Source organism: Gorilla gorilla, chromosome 11 (assembly GCF_029281585.2).
Source record: "Gorilla gorilla gorilla isolate KB3781 chromosome 11, NHGRI_mGorGor1-v2.1_pri, whole genome shotgun sequence".
Classification (NCBI taxonomy): Eukaryota; Metazoa; Chordata; class Mammalia; order Primates; family Hominidae; genus Gorilla; species Gorilla gorilla.
Window position 1 is genome coordinate 90,790,025 of NC_073235.2, and position 21,191 is coordinate 90,811,215.

Consider the following 21,191-nt stretch of genomic DNA (forward strand, 5'->3'; position numbering starts at 1 on the left):
GAGTTGTTGTTGCTGTTTTTCCTTCTTCTCTGGGTCTTCTAATAAAACTTCTAATAAAAATAAACTGTCAGAAACAATGCATTTATTATGTAATATAGTTATCTAAATGTTCTTCAAAAAGTCCAAAAAAGTCAGTGACTTAACTATATATTAAGTCAACTTAATATATAGTCATGCTTTTAATTAGCACACGTGTAGTTTCAGCTTCTAGTCAGTGACTATCTCAAAGCATTTTTTTTTTTTGAGACAGGGTCTTGCTCTGTCACCCAGGCTGGAGTGCTGTAGTGTGATCATGGCTCACTGCAACCTTAACTTCCCAGGCTCAAGTGATCCTCCCACCTCATACTCTTGAATAATTGGGACTACAGGCACATGCCACCACGCCCAGCTAATTTCTTTTTCTATTTTTTGTAGAGATGGCATTTTGCCATGTTGCCCAGACTATTCTAGAATTCCTGATCTCAAGCAGTCTGCCCACCTGGGACTTTCAAAGCCCTGGGATTCCAGGCATGAGCCACCATGCCTGGCCTCAAAGCATTTTTGTTTGTTTTAATTGAAGAATTAACAGTCATTATCTGCTGAAATGAATTATGGAACTTATTATCAACTGAAGCCAGCTTGTGTTTATTTTCCTATGAAAATATTCTAGATGTAGTAGATGTCAAAGAAATAAAATTCAATGCGGAAGTAACTTATTGTGAAACTTTTGAGAAACTCATGAATTTTTAAAGCAATTGAAAAATGTGTTATTCAAAATATTTATTATAATGAGACTTAATTGATATAATAGGAGATATATTAATGTTACATGGCAATTTCTCTGATACTATTTTAAAATATATTTAAGAAAAATTCTAAACACATTGTTGAATAATAATCTGCTTTTAATAGATTCAGTGTCAGACCCGGAATATCAGGAAGTTATGTGGTCAAACCTGTAACTATTAACTGAAGCATTGGCCTTTTTACTGCCTTTATCAACTAACAGTGGTAACACTGAAATATGTCATCCATCCAGTAATTGCTGGAGTATCATATGAATCTTGCCTCATGATTTGAATGTAGTATGTTGCTGATATTACTCAGTGTTCATGTAGACTAAACATATATTTATGAAAACACCAATTCCTCTCCCATGAAGATGGGTATAAGGAGGAAGTGTTAGATAAAAGCATAGTCTTGAATTTGTTTTCTAGTTGCATATCTGAAACAAACAAGCAGAATATCACGATACTGAAAGGTGAAAATGAAGAGTTACAGTGTTTTATTTTGAAATAATTATCATTTCATAAGAGTTTCAAAAATACAAGAGAAGTCCCATACACTCATCACCCAGCTTCTCCAGTGGTAACATCTTACCTGACTGTAGTACTGTTGAGGGACTTGAGCATCTGTGGATTTTGGTATCTGTAGGGGGGCCCTGGAACCAGTCCCCCTCCGATATCGAAGGATGACCGTACTTTATCTTCTATCAGTAAATGATCTAAAGCAATAGTTGCCTAAGTATGAACCAATTTTGCAAACATTGAAAAGTAATACCTTTTTCTCAATAGTAGATGGAAATTATTGAAACCTTCTGACATATCAAAAAATTGAATATTAAAATCTGTTTCAAAAAGAAAACTCATTCACATTTCATCTTAAAACACAGATTAACCCGGAATGCATTCAAAGTTTTGTTATTTTTTTAAACTTCCACAATCCAAGCAATGTCTCTACAAATGCATCATTTTAATGTATCATGTTCTGTTTATGCATTCATCGGTTGACAGGCATTTGGGTTGTTTCCACAGTTTGTCTATTTTGAAATATGCTGCTCTGAACATTTGTATACAAGTTTTTTATGGACACCGTTTCTCTTGGGTATGAACCTTGGAGTGGAATTACTGGGTCATATGGTAACTCTATGTTTAATATTTTGAGGGCCTGTCAAACTGTTTCCCAAAGTGGCTGCAGTATTTTACAATCCTATCAACAATATATGAGGGTTCCAATTTCTTTTCATGCTTGCCAATACTTGTTAATGTGTTGTAATTTTAGCCATCCTAGTGGGTGTGTAGTGGCATCTCTTTGTGGCTTTGATTTGCATTTCTCTGATGGCTAATGATATTGGATATCTTTTCAAGTGCTTATTAATCATCTGTATATCTTCTTTAGAGAAATGTGTACTCAGATATTTTGCTCAGTTTTTAGTTGAGTTGTCTTTTTATTGTTGAGTTGTTCTCTATCAGATGTATGATTTGCAAATATTTTCTGCAATTCTGTGGATTGTCTTCACTTTCTTGATGTGGTCCTGTGAAACAAAACTTTTATATTTTGATGAAAATATTTGATGATGTATATATTTTCTTTTATTGTTTTTCTGTTTGGCTTCATATGTGGGAAACTATTGCCTACATCAAGATCATGAAAATTATGGCTATGTCTTCTTCTAAGAGTTTTACAGTTGTAGCTGTTTCAGTAAGCTCTATAAACTATTGTCAGTGAAATTTTGTGTATAATATGACATAGGGGGTCCAACTTCATTAGTTTACATCTGGATCCCCAGTTGTACCAGCACCATTTGTTTCAAAGACTATTATTTCCCCAATGATTTGTCTTGGCACTTTTGCAAAAAATCAATTGACTATACATATAAGGGTTTATTTCTGGATTTTCAATTCTACTCCATTGATGTATAGGCCTAGATTTATGCCAGGACCACACTGTCTTAATTACTTTAGCTTTGTAGTACATTTTAAAATTGGGAAGCATATCTTCCAACTTTTTTTAGTATTATTTTGTCCATTCTGGGTTCCTTGTATTTCTGTATGAATTTTGGGATCAGATTATCAATTTCTTCAAGAAAGGCAGCTGAAATTTTGATAAGGATTGCATTAGATCTGTAGGTAAAGTTGGAAAATATTGCCATTTTAACAATATTAAGTCTACAGTGTATAAGCCTAGGGTATATTTGCCAGTTCTTCTCTAATTTCTTTCAACAATGTGTTTTTAGTTTTCAGTGAACACATTTCGCACTTTTTTGTTACATTTATTTTATGTAGTTTCTTCTTCATGTTATTATAAATGGAATGGTTTCCTTAATTTTATTTTCAAATTGTTAACTGCCTGTGTGTAGAAATATAACTGATTTTTATATATACATTTTACTGAACTCGTTTATTAGTTGTCATAGGTTTCTTTATTGTTTTTACTGGAATTTCTATATATGGGATCTTGTCATCTGTGAATAGAGATAGTTATAGTTCATCCTTTTCAATGCGGATGGCTTTTTTTTTCTTAACTAAATTTGTAGATTCAAATTTTACAGTATAACAAGTTTAATTGTAACAAATTTTTGAAAAACATGATTATATTAATTTTGGTATCTGTTCCAATACACATTTTCTGTACACCAGTAGATGAACCTGGAGAGCAAATCATTCTCATTTTGTAACATAGATGTCAGCAAATATTTATTGAATGCAACATTATTTCCAGGAATGTGCTAGGCATTGTAGAGTTTAGAAAGAAAATGAGCTTTGTTTATAAACTTAATTTCATAGAGAAGCCAAGTCTCAACATGCTTGAAATAGCTCCAAGGAAAATGTAGTACTGAATACAAATTTGGTGGATATTGGGGAAACTAATATGATGTTTCAGACCAATGTAAGTATTAGGACTATGGAAAAGGCAGAAAATGGCCTTATTCTTTTAAAAAATGGTTGGAATTTGACAATTAGCTCTTAGAAAAATAATTCAGAGGATGGAATATAGTTTGAGTAGGACTTAAAAAAAAAGACTAATTAGAAGTATTTTCTTATTAGGCAGATATAAAGTGGAAAGTTTAATTTTAATGAAAATAGAAAAAAGATGAGAGAACTTTTGAGGGACAAAAAATAAGACTTGATGAAAGAGGATTATGGCAGAATTAAGGGAAGGGAAAGATAAAAAAATGTGAAAAGCTTGTTCAATGTGACTTGTTCAATGTCCCAAAGCTATGAGTGACAGAAATAGGACTTAAAATAACACTTCTGACTTCAAACCCTGTGTTTATACCATGCTGCATTTCAGGAGTAACTATGAGGGGTAGTAGGCTTTAATACGTCCCGCCACATTTTAAGTCGCCTACCATTGATCCAACTCATGTTCCTAAGTAGGAAAAATGTTAAATTTTTCACTGAAGTGCACCTTATAGCACAGTAATGTAAACTCTTGATCCATGCATTCTAGGGATTATAGCCAAGGATGTTCATGATAAGTAGGAAAAAAGAGCTATATTTATATTAAAAATTTACATGAATGTATTCCAATCTATAATATGAAACTTATACATTCATTAGCTTTATGAGACCATGTTACATCAATTTGAACATCCAAATGTAATCATACTGCAGGAGCAATTACAACTTAGTAGTCATATCATGCTCTTCCTCAATCATTTAATGTGAGAATTCCTGTACATACTTCTCGTATTAAATTTCTTCATTTATTCAGTAAATATTTGCTTCATATTTACTCCATTCCAAGCCCCACGAGAAGAGATTATGGCTTTGTTAAATAAAGAAGGCAGCTTGCTTCTTATACTAGCTAAGTTTCTCTTAACTATCCCATTTTTTTTTGTCTGGCATGTGTCCCTGTTTGCCAGAGAAAATCTGAGTTTGCACTAGTTGTTCTGGAACCCTGTCAAGTTAGCTCACTTTTCACTTTCAGATGTGAACCAATTTGAATGATAAATTGCATCGTCACCTGTAATGGCTAATTTTATGTGTCAGCTTGACTAGGTCACGGTGTGCCTAGACATTTGGTCAAATGTTATTCTGGATGTTTCTGTGAGGGTGTGAGGATGAGACATTTGAATTGAATAAAGCTGATTGCCCTCTCTAATGTGGATGGGCCTCGTTCAATCAACTGGAGATTTGAATATAACAAGAAGGTTGGGTGAGATGGAATTTCTTCTGCCTCGCTGCATGAGCTGGAACACTGGTCTTTTCTGGCCTTCAGACTTGGACTGATGTCTTACTGGCTATTCTTGGATCTTGAGCCTATAGGATTTTCAACTAGAACTTACTCCATTGGCTTTCCTGATTCTCAGGCCTTTGTACTCAGACTGAAACTACGCCAGGTTGTTGACTGTAGATCTTGGCATTGCTTAGCTTCCGTCATTGCATGAGCCCATTTGCCCATTCCTTAAAATTTTTCTCTCTCTCTTTTTCTCTTTTGCTCATTCACTTGTTCTTGCTCTCTTTCTCTCTCTCTCTCTCTCACACACACACACACACACACACACACACACACACACACACACACACGGTTCTGTTTCTTGGAGAACCCTGACTAAATAACAGTCATACGGCTTATAATACATCTAAACTTATGTGTATGTTTCAGTAAGATTTCAATTTGAATACATATCTTCAGTCTTCAGCCTCACTGTTGAGGAACTGAAATAGGAAAATGTTAAGTATATAAATGCCAAAATTCTAGATTCATTATACATTGAACTTCCAAGAAAATGATGCAAAGTAGAGGTAAAGAAGTTTGCTAATTCATAAAACAAGATGACATTGATGTAGCACTTAAACATATTTATATATTTATAATATATTTCTATTTTAAACCATTAAATAAAGTCATTTTCCCTATTGAAGTTGATCGGTAAGGTTTTGGCAGAAACATGAGCTAAGTTTGTATGCAAAAACTTATGATAAACTATAAACCTGGAAAATTCATGGGATAATAAATAAGTAGGTATACAACGGCAAAGTAACACATTCTTTGAGTATTTACTATCTGGCAAATGCTTTATGAGGTTCTTTATATGAATTATTTTAGGAAAAGACTTGGTAGGGATAAGGAAAACAAATCTGTAGTAGAAAATACTAAATAAAAAATGAAAGCTGACATTTACCAAGTGCTCACTACATGCCAGGCACTGTTCTAAATTCTTTATGTGTACTAACTCGTTTACCCTCACAACAGGTTACGATGATCTTATTTTAACCTTACGACTGAACAAAATGACACACAGAGTTGTTAGTTAACTTGCAAGGCCGCTCTCTGAAAAGAGTGTCTTGGTGGAGCCACTCTACTCCATTTTCCCTGAGAAATCATTGCTGTGTGCTGCCCATAGGGGCCTGAGCTGAAGCTACACATTGCCTCTGAGGAAACAGTGCTTTGGCAGAGCTACTCCATCTACCCATTGTAGTCACTGTGCCAGAGCTCAGGTAGCACCGTACATCCCAGAAAAATGATGCCTTGGCTGCCTAGAGCAGTCACTGCTGCCTGTGCGTGAGCTGAAGCAGTATCCTGGCCCCTGGGAAAACAGTATCTTGAATGCCCAGAGTAGGTATGCTTCCCTCCTCCCCATGACAGGAAATGGTGTCTTGGCCTCCTAGAGTGGTAATGTACCCTAGTACCCAAGCTGAAGAGGTGCCCTGTATCCCAGAGAAACAGTGCTTTGGTCACCCAGAGCAGATACCAAACCCCTCCTACCCCTACAGAGGGCCTGACCAATGAAGTTAGTTACATAATGCCTCCCGGGGAGCTGGTGCCTTGGCCAAGCAGAGCAGCTGTACATCCCAGGGCAGAGCTGACATGGTACCCTGAGTCCCAGAGAAACAGTGCAGTGGATGAACTGAGACACCCTATCCTACAGGACAAGCAGCTCTAGTACCCTGCTTCCCTGGAGCTGGACTAGCCACCTAGAGCATGAGATACTGAAAATTCTCCTTCCCAGGGAGTAGAGTCATAGCTGTGTTGCTCTTTGCTCCCCAGGGCCCAAGCAATAGCTACACTACACCATTCCAGGGTCATTGCTGCCACTACACGTGGCTTCATAGAGCCTGGGATACTGCCAATTTTTACCATCTCAGAGTCCAGAGTCACCACTGCATGGTGCCTTATCCCCCCAGGATCTAAGTTGTCTCTGAGCCCTGTTGGGTCTGGTTCCCAAACTGTAGCCTACCCTACTCCCTAGGTCCAAACTTTCAGAGCATTTCTAGGGCAGAAGTGCTCTGAAGGTTTGCACCTGGGGAGCAGGGTAGACTAGGACAGAGTCTCAGCTACAACCAAATTCCCTTGGTCTGAACTGCGAGGGTGCCTCAGAGTCATGGGTGCTGCTTCTGTGGGCAATCTATATCCAACACTGTCACAGAGAGTGGATCTGTACCTCAGGACCCATATGCCACAGTAGCTTCATGAGGACCTGAGCCTAGGACCTCAGCTTCACAGCTGCTCTGAATAACTGCACCCTGGAACCCAGCACTAGTGTGGCTACTTGCAGGCCACAGACCTGACACAAAGAAGGATCTCCATGGCTAAGTCTCCCCATTGTGGGGAAAATGAAAATAGGAAGATCTAATACACATTTTCAGACCATTTTATTTAACATATGCAGAATATACTTTTTTTTAATCAGCACATGAAACATTCTCCTGGATAGATCATATGTTAGATGAAAAAATAAGTTCCACTAAATTCAAAACATCAAAGTGATATCAAGTATCTTTTCTGTTCATAACACAGTAAATTTAGAAATCAATAACAAGAACTTTCAAAACTGTACAAATACATGGAATTTGACAACATGCTACTGAATGACCAATAGATTAATGAGGAAATTAAGAAGGGAATTAAAATATTTCTGGAAACAGATGAAAATGAACCACAACATACCAAAACCTATGGGATATAGTAAAAGGAGTATTAAGAGGCATGTTTATAGCAATAAGCTTCTACATCCAAGAAGTAGAAAGATTTCAAAGAAACAACCTAATGATGCAACTCAAGAAACTAGAAAAGCAAGAACAAACCAAACCCAAAATTAGAAAGAAGGAGTAAAGATAAACAGAAATTAACAGGATTGAGACTAAAAAATAAAAAAGATCAATGAAATGGAAAGTGGATTTTCTTAAAAGATAAATAAAATCAACAAACCGTTAGCTAGTCTAAGGAAAAAAAGGAGAAAAGACCAAAATAAATAAAATCAGAAATGAAAAAGGACACATTACAACTGATATCACAGAAATACAAAGAATCATTAGAGACTATTATGAACAACAGTATGCAAACAACTTGGAAAACCTAGAGGAAATGGGTAAATCCCTGAGAATATAGAATCTATCAAGACTGAACTAAAAAGAAATAGAAAACTTCAGCAGACCAATAATGATGTGATTAAAATCATAATAAAAAGTCTCCCACCAAAGAAAATTCTAGGACCAGATGGCTTTACTGCTGAATTCTACCAAACTTATAAAGAAGAAACAATGCCAGTTCTTCTCAAACTATTAAAAAAATTGAAGAGGAGAAAATTCTTCCTGTTTCCATGAGGCCAGTATTATCCTGATATCAAAACCTGACAAAGATCCAACAAAAAAGAAAACTATAGGCCAATATCCCTGATATTGAACATAGATGCAAAAATGGCTTATAAAATACTAGCAAACCAGTATTTTGAACTGAATTCAACAGCAAATAAAAAAGATTGTATATGATTATCAAGTGGGAATTAACCTGGGATGCAAGAATGGTTCAATATAATCAAATCAATATACATGATACATATCAACAGAATGAAAGACAAAAACCATTTGATTATCTCAATGGACACAGAAAAAGCATTTGATAAAATTTTATTCATAATAAAAACTCTCAACAAATTATGTATAGGAGGAACATACCTCAACATAATAAAAGCCATATATGACAAACTCACAACCATATATGCCATACTGAATGTAGAAAAGCTAAATTATTTTACCCTAAGTACTGGAAGAAGACCAAGATGTCCATTTTCATCACTTTTATTCAACATGGTACTGAAAGTCCTAGCTAAAGCAGTTAGGCAAGAGAAAGAGAAAAAGGGCATCCAAATTGGAAAGAAGGAAGTGAAATTGTTTCTGTTTGCTGATAACGTATTCTTATATGGAGAAAAAATCTAAAGTCTCCACCAAAAAATTCTTAGAATTGATCAACAAATTCAGCAAAGTTACAGCATATGAAATCAGCATTCGAAAAATCAGTAGTGTTTCTATACACCAACGAAGAACTAGCTGAAGAAGAAATCTAGGAAAGCAATCCCATTTACAACAGCTACAAATTAATACCTAGGCGTAAATTTAACCAAGGAGGTGAAATATCTCTACAAGAAAAACTACAAAACACTGATGAGAGAAATTGAGAAGGACACACACACACACACACAAATGGAAAGATATCCATGTTTATGGATTAACACAATTAATATTGTTAAAATGACCATGCTATTCACAATGATCTGCAGATTGAATGCAGTTATTTTCAAAATACCAATGACATTCATCACAGAAATAGAAAAAACAATTCTAAAATTCTTACAAAACTACCAAAGACCCCAAATAGCCAAAACAATCCTAAGCAAAAAGAACAAAGCCAGAGGCGTCAAACTTCAAAATATACTACTAAGGACTAATGACTTTGAAATATACTATGAAGTGCTGGTAAGCCAAACAGCATGGTACTGGCATTAAAACAGACACATAGACTAATGGAATAGAATAGAGAACCCATAAGTAAATCCATATATTTACAGCCAGCAGATTTTAAACAGAGGCACCAAGAACATTTATTGTAGAAGTGACAGTCTCTTCAATAAATCATGCTGGGAAAACAGGATATCCACATGCAGAAAAATAAAACTGGACCCCTATGTTTCACCATGTACAAAGATCAACTCAAAATTGACTAAAGATAAATGTAAAATCTGAAAGTATAAAACTACTAGAAGGAAACATAGGGGAAACACTAGGATATTGGTCTGGGCAAAGATTTTACGAATATGACCTCAAAAGCACAGGCAACCAAAACAAAAATAGACAAATGGGATTATATCAAAGTAAAAGGCTTATGTACAGCAAAGGAAACCATCAACAAAGTTAAAAGACAACTTACAGAATGGAGAAAATATTTGCAAACTATTCATCCAATAAGGGTTTAATATCTAGAATATATGATAAACTCAACAGCTTCCAAACAAATAATCCCTTTTTAAAATGGGCAAATGATCTGACTAGACATTTCTCAAAAGAAGACATACAAATTATCAGTAAGTATATGAGAAAACACTTGACATCGCTAGTCATCAGGGTAGTGCATGTCAAAACTATGATGAGATGATAATTCACCACAGTTAGAATTACTGTTATTAAAAAGACAAAAATAACAAATACTAGTGAGGATGTGAAGGAATGAGTACTTTTATAATCTTTTGGTGGGAGGATAAATTAGCACAGCTATTACAGGAAGCAGTATAGAGGCTCCTCAAAAAAACTGAAAATAGAATTGCCATATGATCAGCAATCTCACTACTGGGTATATCTAAAGGAAAGAAGATCAGTATATTAAAGAGATATTTGCACTCTCATGTTTATTGCAGTGCTAATCAAGATATGTCCATTAACAATAGCCGAGATATGGAATCAACCTTAGTGTACATAATCAGATGAGTGGATAAAGAAAATTTGGTATATATGTACAATACAATATGCAGCCATTAAAAAATAATGAAATCCTGGCTGAGCACAGTGGCTCACACCTGTAATTCCAGCACTTTGAGAGGCTGAGGCTGGTGGATCACTTGAGGCCAGGAGTTCAAGACCAGCCTGGCCAACATGGTGAAACCCTGTCTCTACTAAAAAAAATAAAAAATTAGTGGGGTGTGGTGGCACACGCCTGTAGTCCCAGGTACTCAGGAAGCTGAGACACAAGAATTGGTTGAACCTGGGAGGCAGAGGTTTCAGTGAGCCAAGATTGCTCCACTGCACTCCAGCCTGGGTGACAGAGCGAGACTCCATCTCAAACAACAACAACAACAACAACAATTCTTGTCAGTGAAATAAGCCAGGCACAGAAAGATAAATACTGCATGTTTTCAGTTATACTCGGAAGCTCAAAAAGTTGTTTTTATAGAAGTAGAGAGTAGATTAGTGGTTACTAGGGACTGGAATGGGTAGATGGGATAGGATAGGGAGTGGTTGGTTCATGAATACAAAATTAACAGTTAGATAGAAGGAAAAAGTTCTGTTGCTTTTTAGCACTGTAGGGTGAATATAGCTAACAACAATTTATTGTGTATTTTCAAATAGGTAGAAGAGAGGATATTGAACGTTACCAACATTAAGAGTTGGTAAACATTTGAGGTGATGGATATGCTAATTACCCTGATTTGATCATTACACATAGTATACATGTATCATGTATTGAAATAGCACACTGCACCCAATAAATATGTACAATTATTATGCAACAATTAAAAACTCTGATAAGTATAAAGGACTAATTTTTCAGGAGACATAATTAGTGAGGTTGGAATAAGATTTACATAGTATAAAATTTAAGACTGCCTAATTCTTGCACAGTATTTTATATGAAGAAAATTAAATAAAAATAAGCTTGCTTCACATACAATTCAGTTTGAAAACATCTGTTGTAATAGTCATTAGTTTAATTAACGTTATTAACATTGGACATCCACTTCTAATGAGTAAATATTAAGTAATTGACACATTAAAAAATAAGTAATCAGTCTAGCATCTTAAATATGTAGTTGAAATGGACTCAACTATATTCTTTTGGTTTACAGATTCTTTTTATTTTGGGAAAAGAACCAAAAATTTCTTTTGATTTTCAAAAAATGCTAACATAATAAGGCAATTATAATGAGGTATTGGAGGTCTTATCAATTATTTTTTTCACAGATAAATTTAGTGTTTTAAGTTGGATTTGGATAGTAAACATACAACGTCTTTAGATATGTGTTTCAAAGTATCTGTAAGCTGATATGCCTCCATTCTGTTCTCATTTCATTATTTTTTAACATTAATTTATTCTTTCAAAAGATATTTATTGAGTTATATGCCATGCATTGTACCAACTTTTGGAGATGTAGTGATGAGCAAAGAAGATGTAGTCACTGATAATTATTTAGGCTCCAGAGTGATATATGCTATAAGGGCTAAATAAACGGGGCTGTGATTGTATTTTACAGTTCTTAAAATGACAGTAAAATAACTGACTTAAGATAACTACCAACAAACTCAAATATCTATCTAACTAAGCCAAACTTTTGGAAAGCTTTTCTCTGCTAGCATGGTATTGAATGTATTTCCTGTTATATGCTTCATGCTCCTATAACATACAAAATGAAAGCATTTCATTAGATTGTGATCAAGTTAGTCTCATGGGAAAATTTGCCTCAGTTTGTTGTTTTGAATGTAAGGTGGCTTTATAGTTAGTTGTAAATATAAGAGCAAGATGAACTGTATTAAAAATTATGTTGATGTACTATTAGTTATTGCTTTTCTGAGGAGAAGGGAGGTGATAGGCCCCAAATAACTGCTCGTTTTTCCTTAGCATGGTTTTGGAAGGAAAAGACTTTGCTTTTTCATGTGACATTAGTAATATTGTAGGACTTAGAAAACTGAACTCAAGATGAGATGCTGCTTATGCACTGGTTAACTTTAGGAATTGTACAAAAAGATATATTAGAGCTATTACACAGAGAGGAAAGAATCAGTGAGTAAATGAACCAGGAAAGAGACTGGGGACTAGCTAAATGTAGAGGTTTTCAGTGTTTGTTTTGTGATTGTTCTGTATTTATCAAGCCTTGCTGATTTTTTGTAATGTCAGTTGAACTTCTCCATGCTGCAGAATTTTGTTTTCCCATTGGCAAGATGCTCTGCTGCCTCTTGATCTCCAATTCTCTTTGATTGACATCCTGTAGTTTCCTGCTGGTTTACTTTGATGATTCTACCTACTTCATTCTTAGATTCTCTGGTTATGATCTTATAAACAGTGCCACTCATGACTAAAACGAATGCATTCTGGACAAAATAGGCTTTACTTTCTTTCTGAACTGCTAATAATTTTCAAGCCTAAAAATCTTCAATCACAACCCAAAAAGTCTATAGCTACCTACTGTAGCTTTCAAAAAATCTCTATTATGCACCATAGGCAACTCAATATTTTCTTCTAACACTAAATTTCAAGCAATTAAAATTTCCTCCAATGGCTGAAAACTACTAGAAGTATTTCAAGTTTTTTTTTTTTTAATCACTTTTTCTGGCATCAAATCTTGGATGCATCAAATCATAGAAAGCCCTTTGGCAGTAAGAGCTGCTTCCACCTGTGAAATCTTTATTCTGATTTCTTAAGAGGAAGATTGATTTAATTGTCAATGTTGACTAAGTAAGTGGTGAAGCTTTTGTTTTTGGTTTGGTCATGGTGTGCACAATTTCTGATCCCTGTGTCCTTGAAAGTGCTCTTGTCAGTCAAGACAGCACTGGAGAAGGAGATTAAATGGAAACCATTTGGCTGCTGTTTTTGGAAAGATAGCAAGACATGACATGCTTATGTGAATACAGAGCAATAAAACACAAACTGCCTTTTAGAAATTTTATTGTGAAGTTTGTATTTCATTTTATTATCTGATTTTAAGAATTGAAAAGTAAATAGCCCAAATAACAGTCTTGATTTTAATATATAATAAATAGTTTAGTTACCATACAATTGAAGGGTATTATTCAATGTAATCATGAAATATAGTTTCTCTTTTATGGTGGCGTGAACCTGAAAACTTAATTATTTTCCCCAATAAATTAGCAATTTAAAGCTCTTTGCCTTTCTAAAATGTCACTGCATTGCGTAATATTGTGCAGATGACAAAGATAGCTTGACCATGACGTATTAAGTGCTAAATGTTATGTGCAGCATGTAAAATACGTTCTGCTTTGTAAAATTATTTGATAGAGAGTCGCTGTCATTATTTTTGTCGATCATTTATTCATCTGTTCTGTCCCAGGCTTCTTTTTATCTAGTCATTTTCAAGAAACGCTGATGCCTGCTTCTGATCTCTAGTGATTTAAATTAGAGTCTCTGAGCATGAAAAGGTGCTAGGCCAAGGTCTAGGAAAAGAAATCCTAAGGCAGGAATGACTCTGGCTTGTTTGAGGCACAGCAAGAAGATTTATAGAAGATTTTTGTGAATGGAATGGGTGGGGCAGGGGAGGCAGGAGAGAAGAGAGAGAGAGAGAGAGAGAGAGAGAGACAGAGAAACAAGGGCCAGCTTATGTAAGATCTATAGGTCCGTAAGTGTTGGCGGAAACTATGAAATGATTTTTATGCGTGGAAATGATGTGATATTATTTGCATAAAAAGATCATTGTGACTTTAACATCATTACAGAAAAAATATGGAGGACACCCTTGGAAATTGCACATTTGATGTTTGTTGTGATTTGTTAGGTGTTCACACCTAAACCAAACTGAGGTAATTCTGTTTGGCAGATTAATTGTATGAGAAGAAAACTGTGTTGGCGGAAAATTGACACTTATCTATTCAGCTTTTAATGACCTGGTTTAGAAAGCAGCTTAATGCTTACCATGCCTTTGATGTATATGGTGATAACTATCCTGTTCTAATGGAGAGGAAGAAGCACATTTCTTTTAATAAATGTATGTCATTTATATTCAATACACTTTTTCTTAATTCAAAGGGATTTTGAACAAAATCTAGTTTCCATCATGATTGCCTGCTTTTCCAAATTTAATTCTATTTCCTGCTTATTGACAAAATGTTTTTTGTAAATACTGAGATTTATTGTTCCTCAATTTTAAAAAGTAAAAATTATTTCATGACATCTTTATGAACCTGATTTAATGTGCTAATGACTACTTGCATGTCATATACTTCTGCATTTCAATCAAGAGCTTAGTTGTAGCAGTTGACCCATTTTCTGAAAATAAAATTGTTAATGGTGAAACTGTGTCTATCTCATCATTTTTCTGAGCACATGACAAACAAAACTCTGGAAATATTCCATGTAAAAGTGTTTCCTTGTGAGATAAAATAAGGAATTATTTGGAGCTTCAAAATAAACATTAATGTATTAAAAATATGAGAAATACCATTATAACATTGTTTAAATATGTTTAGTCCTATGGAACCATTTTGAGTGTGTGTGTAAAACACCTCATATGTTTCATAGAACTAGTGTTTTTCAGAACTCATTTTTGGAAATGTTTTTCTACATATATTACTGACTTTTATTTCTGCAGGGGATATTATTGATGATGCCTTACTCACCTGCACATGTTTATAAACAAAACAGTGGAAGACTTGTGATTCTTTTTGACACTGAACAGATGTGAAATTTATTCCCTTATTAGTGCCTGCAGGACGTACAGGTAAACCTGTTAAAGGTTTGTTGCTTGTTCTTCTAAAGTCTTAAATTTAAATTTACACGTAACCCCAGGTTTTTTCACAAAGGAGTAACTACAGTCCTCTTAGCCATATGTCAAGATATTAGATGTTTGCGTTTCTTTAACAAGCCTCTGGACATTATGGGTGTAGATCCTTTCCATTTTTTTCACTTGTAATCTGACTTAGAAGGCTGATGGATCATACTGGCCAAGAGAATAAAACATTGTTTGATCCTTTCAATGCACACAGTGGCTTTTCCCACCAAATGTGTAACAACCGAAACATTTGGAGATCTAGCACATCTTACTTCCAACCAGTGAAGGAGAACAGAATATGGAAAAGGAAAAAGACGCTTAATAGGAGGTGGGTTCTAATTTTTTAAAAAAGAAAAAAATATGAATCGTAAAGAAAGGTAGATGAAGTAGCTAAGTGACTGGAAAGACTTCCTACAGTTAATTTCCTAGGAGTTATGGAAATATTAAAGTTTGAAAAATGACTACTTAATCTTTATTATCTTTTAAATTAACATCATTGCCTACTTTTTCTTATAGAAAACACTTGTATTTTTCAAGTGTATTTGTAAGAATTTAAAGTCATAACATCTAACTGCCTTTGGTAACTTTGAGGGTTCATTTTTACACCTTTGAATAATCACAGTATATCTCTGTGTGTAATGTTTTTAGTCTATAGATGGTTACTTGGTGTGTGGATCTGTAGATGTTATGCAATAATTTGTAGCCCTTAGAGTCCAATGGATTGGAACTAGCAAAAGCAATGGCTGTGCATCAAGAATTAATTGACTAGAGTTTAGTTTAGATGTTTGCAGGGACCTAATTATGGAGGAGTGTAAAATTTATCTTGAAAATTCCAAGGAAACATTGAAGGATGGTAGGTAGGTGGGTGGCAGAATCAAGATTTGCAGTTATAAGCTATCAATGCCAGAGAGCAGAGCAAGGACTGGGGAAAACAGTGTAGGAATGAATGAAGTGTTAGTCCAGTTTTCAAGGCAAAGGATTATTAGTCTCTGACACTAATGGAATGAAGACGAAGGTATACATTTTAACACTCTTTTGAAAGCAAAATATTAGGTCGGAGCAATAGTAATTGTGGTTTTTGCCACTGTACATAAGATTTGATGACAATGTAGAGAGTTGAGTGAAAGGAAGAAATACTGTATAACTTGAAGAGCTGACATTTGCAAGTTAAGAAATTTGAAAGAGGAGCAGCTTTAGCACTCATGAAAATAAGGGCTTATTTCTATGTGTCTAATTTGTGGCAGCTTTAAGAGCTAACCAGTGGCAGTAGTCCCTGCTGATCATACTTTATGCGCTTGTGTTACATCAGATTTTATATATTATGTTCTATTAAACTTATCAGATCTAACATTGCAGCTTTTTAAAAGGTATATTAAAATCTTCAGTTTACATTCAGTGCACTTAATGTGTGTTATTGCTACTTTGTCTAGCATCTAGCTTATTTAGAACTTGCTGACCTCCCTCTGTGCTTCTCAGGAGAATCATTTGCTGTAGGTAAATAATTAAATAAATCCTTGTGGATTCCTATCTGATCATCTTGCTCAAGCAATAGGCAACCCTTTTGCAAATAAGTGCCTGCAAATCCCTGGGAAATCCCGTTTGGCTTTCCATGTGGGTGTTTGCGTTTCTGTTATGTGGAGGATCACTGAAACCACTTGTTGATCCTCAGGGTTACTGGGTTACTTAATAGGTGAAAGGAGGTCTGTGGAGAGAATTCACAGTGGAAAGTGAAGATTTTTAATTCCAAACAGCATGTTCAGAGTACTACCACGCTCATGGTAGTAGGCTGTCAGCCTTCGCATCTGTGTAGTAATAAAGCCCAACTAATTTGGAACATTCTATCTCCAGGGAAGGATGAAGAGGGAGCTATAAGGCAGACTGTAACCTTGAAGGAGAGCAGCTATGGAGCATTATCACTTTCTCTGTTCCTCCTCTTCTTTCTTTCTCTGGGAGGGAGATGCTAGTCATGTAACCTATGGTTTGTGGTTTTTTATCAAAGAGGGGAGATGAGAATCTCATTCTGAATATCATCCATAATTTTTGTTGATATGCTACAGTGTAGATCATGGGATATGTATGTGTGTGTGTGTGTGTATGTATATATCATATACATATATATGATACATATACATATCATACATATGATACATATACATATATCATATACATGATATATATACATATACATATCATATATACATAAATACACATATATACATATATGATCCAAGTATATATGTATCCACAAACACACACACACATATATACACACACACATATGTATATACACAAATACACACACACACACATATATATGTGTGTATATATATATACACACACACTTGTGTGTATATATATATACACACACACTTGGGTCAATTCATTTTCATTTTGACATCCACCACTGGAGTGGTTGGATAATACTTGAAGGACTTTAATCAGTGATCTAAGTTCTGGAGGCAGCTGGGGCAAGATTTCAAATTGCTGTTTACATCTGTACCAGTGGGTTAATTAGCACAAAAAGTATTAGAAATAGTGTTTCCCTGATGAAACAAGTGGTGTTCATCATATGCAGCTGGCTAGAAATATGGTTTGGAAATCTCTGCCTTGCCAGCTGTGTGCTGGTATGGCAGTACACATGGTCCTATACTCCTGCCTTGCCATTTCTTTAATGGAAGTTCTGTCCTAGGATCTTTTCCTGGGTTGACTGGGAAGGTTAATCTTGTAAGGGATGCAGTTTTGTTTATCTTGGAGATCACCATTCATGTAAGGGGCTTTTGTAGTGATAGACTAGGGACTTCACAGAGCTTACTGGAACAGTATGTATGACTGTTTTTGTGCCTACTGGCTAATATTTGCTTATGAGGCAGAATTTTGTTTGTGCTTTGTTTTGCTGTGAAATATACCTGGTTGTCAGGTTGGTTATGAGGAAGCATAAAATTCTTGAGTACTACCAATATTTATTAGAAGGAAGCTGATAATTGTTGATTGAACATTGGTTTGGATCTTGTTGCAAGTCTACTGGGAAGGAATGTCTGCAACATTGTCTGAGGGTCACCGGACTTTAGAAAGAATGAATTAAGAGAGGGTAGGATGTCAAGAAAGGCACGGTAAAGATAGTCCAGGCCTGAGAAGTAAGCAGACTCTAGTTGGCCCTGCAGGAATCTGCTTCCTATGTTATGGGACATACAGAGATTGCCTGAAGAGGTGAGACAAGGGAAACAACACTGCTCTTGGAATCTCTAATGTCAGAAACCTTGAAGTGGGCGATATGGTATATGCACATTTGAAAGCCATGAATGTGCTGCAGAAAAGAGCTAAAGGGATGCCATCTGGGCAGACCCAGAGAGAACAAGTGGCCAGAACATTAGTAGGTTAGTGTCATACCAATGCCAGGGCCAGATAAAATGATGATGGGAACAACAATGTCCAGCAGGGAAGAAAATGATCAAGACCACCTATCCAACTTTTCTGCTCAACTGAGGGACATCCCTCAGGTTATCCAACTTTCTGTTACACCTCCAGCAGCCAGAGCAGGCCAACCAAGAAAAGACAGCATAGGAGAAGGGGGTATGGGGCAAAAGAAGGGCCTGTAAAGGAGGAAAGGAAACTCTAAATTAGAAATTTTATGCTGAATAGTGACTGAGATTTGAAAAACAAAACAAAGCAAAGCCCCCAAACACCCCATAAAAACAAAAACCAAGAAACGGTTTACATGACAAAGCCACTGGACTAAGAATACCAGAAAGGCAGAATTATTTTCCCTAGACAGATTGATGTTTATGAAGTTCATGATGTTATGTGCAATTCAAGAGAAAAAAATAAGCTCCATGTCACATATCTGACTATTAAGTGCACATATTTCTGTGTTAACTGCCCAGTATAGCATCTATTGCATCTGAACTAGCTCTCTTTTCTTCCTCCCTCACCTTTTGATTCATTTGCATGTCTGTCTATCTACAATTACATGGGCTTTTTGTATTTTACTTTGTAGGGCGACTTCCAGTTACTTTCTTTTTTTTTTTTTTTTTTTGAGACAGAGTCTCGCTCTGTTGCCCAGGCTGGAGTGCAGTGGCACGATCTCGGCTCACTTGCAAGCTCCGCCTCCCAGGTTCATGCCATTCTCCTGCCTCAGCCTCCTGAGTAGCTGGGACTACAGGCGCCCGCCACCATGCTCAGCTAATTTTTTGTATTTTTAGTAGAGATGGGGTTTCACCGTGTTAGCCAGGATGGTCTGGATCTTCTGACCTCATGATCCTCCCGACTCGGCCTCCCGAAGTGCTGGGATTACAGGCGTGAGCCACCTTGCCTGGCCCCAATTTGTTAAATCCTTGCATCTTCCACTCAAGAAAATGTGGCATATGCTCCTTAACTTGTATTTTGACATAACATTTCAGATACTTTCCTCTATATTAGACAATAGATAGAAGTGCACATATTTTTATTTGTTGTAGTAACAAATGGATGTTTTTACCTTTATAAGTAGTTAAATTTTTGTTTATATGTGCAGATAAATAGAGCACAAATTCCTTGAGGGCAGAAAATCTGTCTTGTTCATGTTGTATCACTACCATACAGACATTATCCCTGACATTCAATAAATATTGGTTAAGTGAATACATTTCAGTTACTGGAATGATGTCCCACTGTTTATAGTTTTTCTCATATCTTAGTATTTGTCTGTGTCTGTGTGAACTGGTCACGATGGTTAGGGGAGCAGGCCAGGTGCTGGGGATGTTGTCTCAGCTGCAGGGAAGACAGTTGCGTTCCAGTGAGTAAATAGAAGCAGCATGATGTCCAAGGTTACCCAAGACTACCTCCAGGTGCTTTGGAGGAAACAGATTAGCTCCAGGAGTCCCCGATGGAGCAATAGGGAGCTTTAGCTTGTGGGCATGGCACAGCAATGGAGAATCAGGTGGTATTTAATATGTAGACACCTGGGGCTTTAACCGGTGTTCTTTTTGAAGTCTAGGTCTGCCATGCCAGTGAATGGGATTTATTTGTCAAGTTTCAGTTTCTGGAGGGAGGGTGTGACAAAAGTACATTAAGATTCTAGGAACTCAGAAACAGGTATCAAGATAGAAACGGTTACATACTGAAGCCCAAGGAGGGATGCACAATTAGGAACGTGGTTGTCTATGGCCTCTTAACAGAATGAGTAGCTTCCGAGAGGGAGGAGGCTGCGACTCTGGACCCAGCCATCATCACTGTCCTGCAACCTGTCAGAAGAGTGATCAGTATCATTAAATGAGGAGTAAAAAAGCCCAGTTGATCTCTTCCCTGAAGTGTTTTGACTGTAGGATGGGTGGGTGGGGGTTCTGATTGTGAAGCTTGGAAAATAAGGACATGGTGATGCTCTGTGAGCACACTTGTATCTATTAGTCCACCTCATTTTTTTCACCCTTTTCATCTCTTTCTTTTGTGTCTCCTTTATAGCAGAAACGTTTCTGCTTTCTATCCCTTCCTCTTCTTTCAATCTTCTCTTTCTCTTTTTCTTCTTTTGCCTTTCTCCCAGCTGGTATGATTTTGTAAGTATGGTAAAAATTCTATACCTAATATCTTATGATTTAGGTAAATCTAATGCATATGTAAGAATAATCTAGAAAAAAGGTCTGGGGATTTTTTGGTGTTGGGGGATCTATAAAACTGAGAAAGAATGTGTTTTTTCTGCGACATTGATGGAACCTATGAATACATTTAATTTAGACTTTATGGCCGAGTGTGGTGGCTCATGCCTTTAATCCTGGCACTTTGGGGGCATAGGCGGGTGGATCACTTGAGGTCGGGAGTTCGAGACCAGCCTGATCAATATGGCGAAACCTCATCTCTACTAAAAATGGAAAAATTATCTGTATGTGGTGGCATGCACCTGTAGTCCCAGCTACTTGGGAGGCTGAGACAGGAGAATTGTTTGAACCCAGGAGGCAGAGGTTGCAGT

General features: G+C 36.1%; 1 protein-coding gene across 29 annotated transcripts in view; it reads left to right on the forward strand.

Annotated features, from left to right (window-relative positions):
• Positions 1 to 21,191, forward strand: part of GULP1 (GULP PTB domain containing engulfment adaptor 1) — a 304,220-nt gene that overhangs the window by 56,003 nt on the left and 227,026 nt on the right. The window lies entirely within an intron of this gene.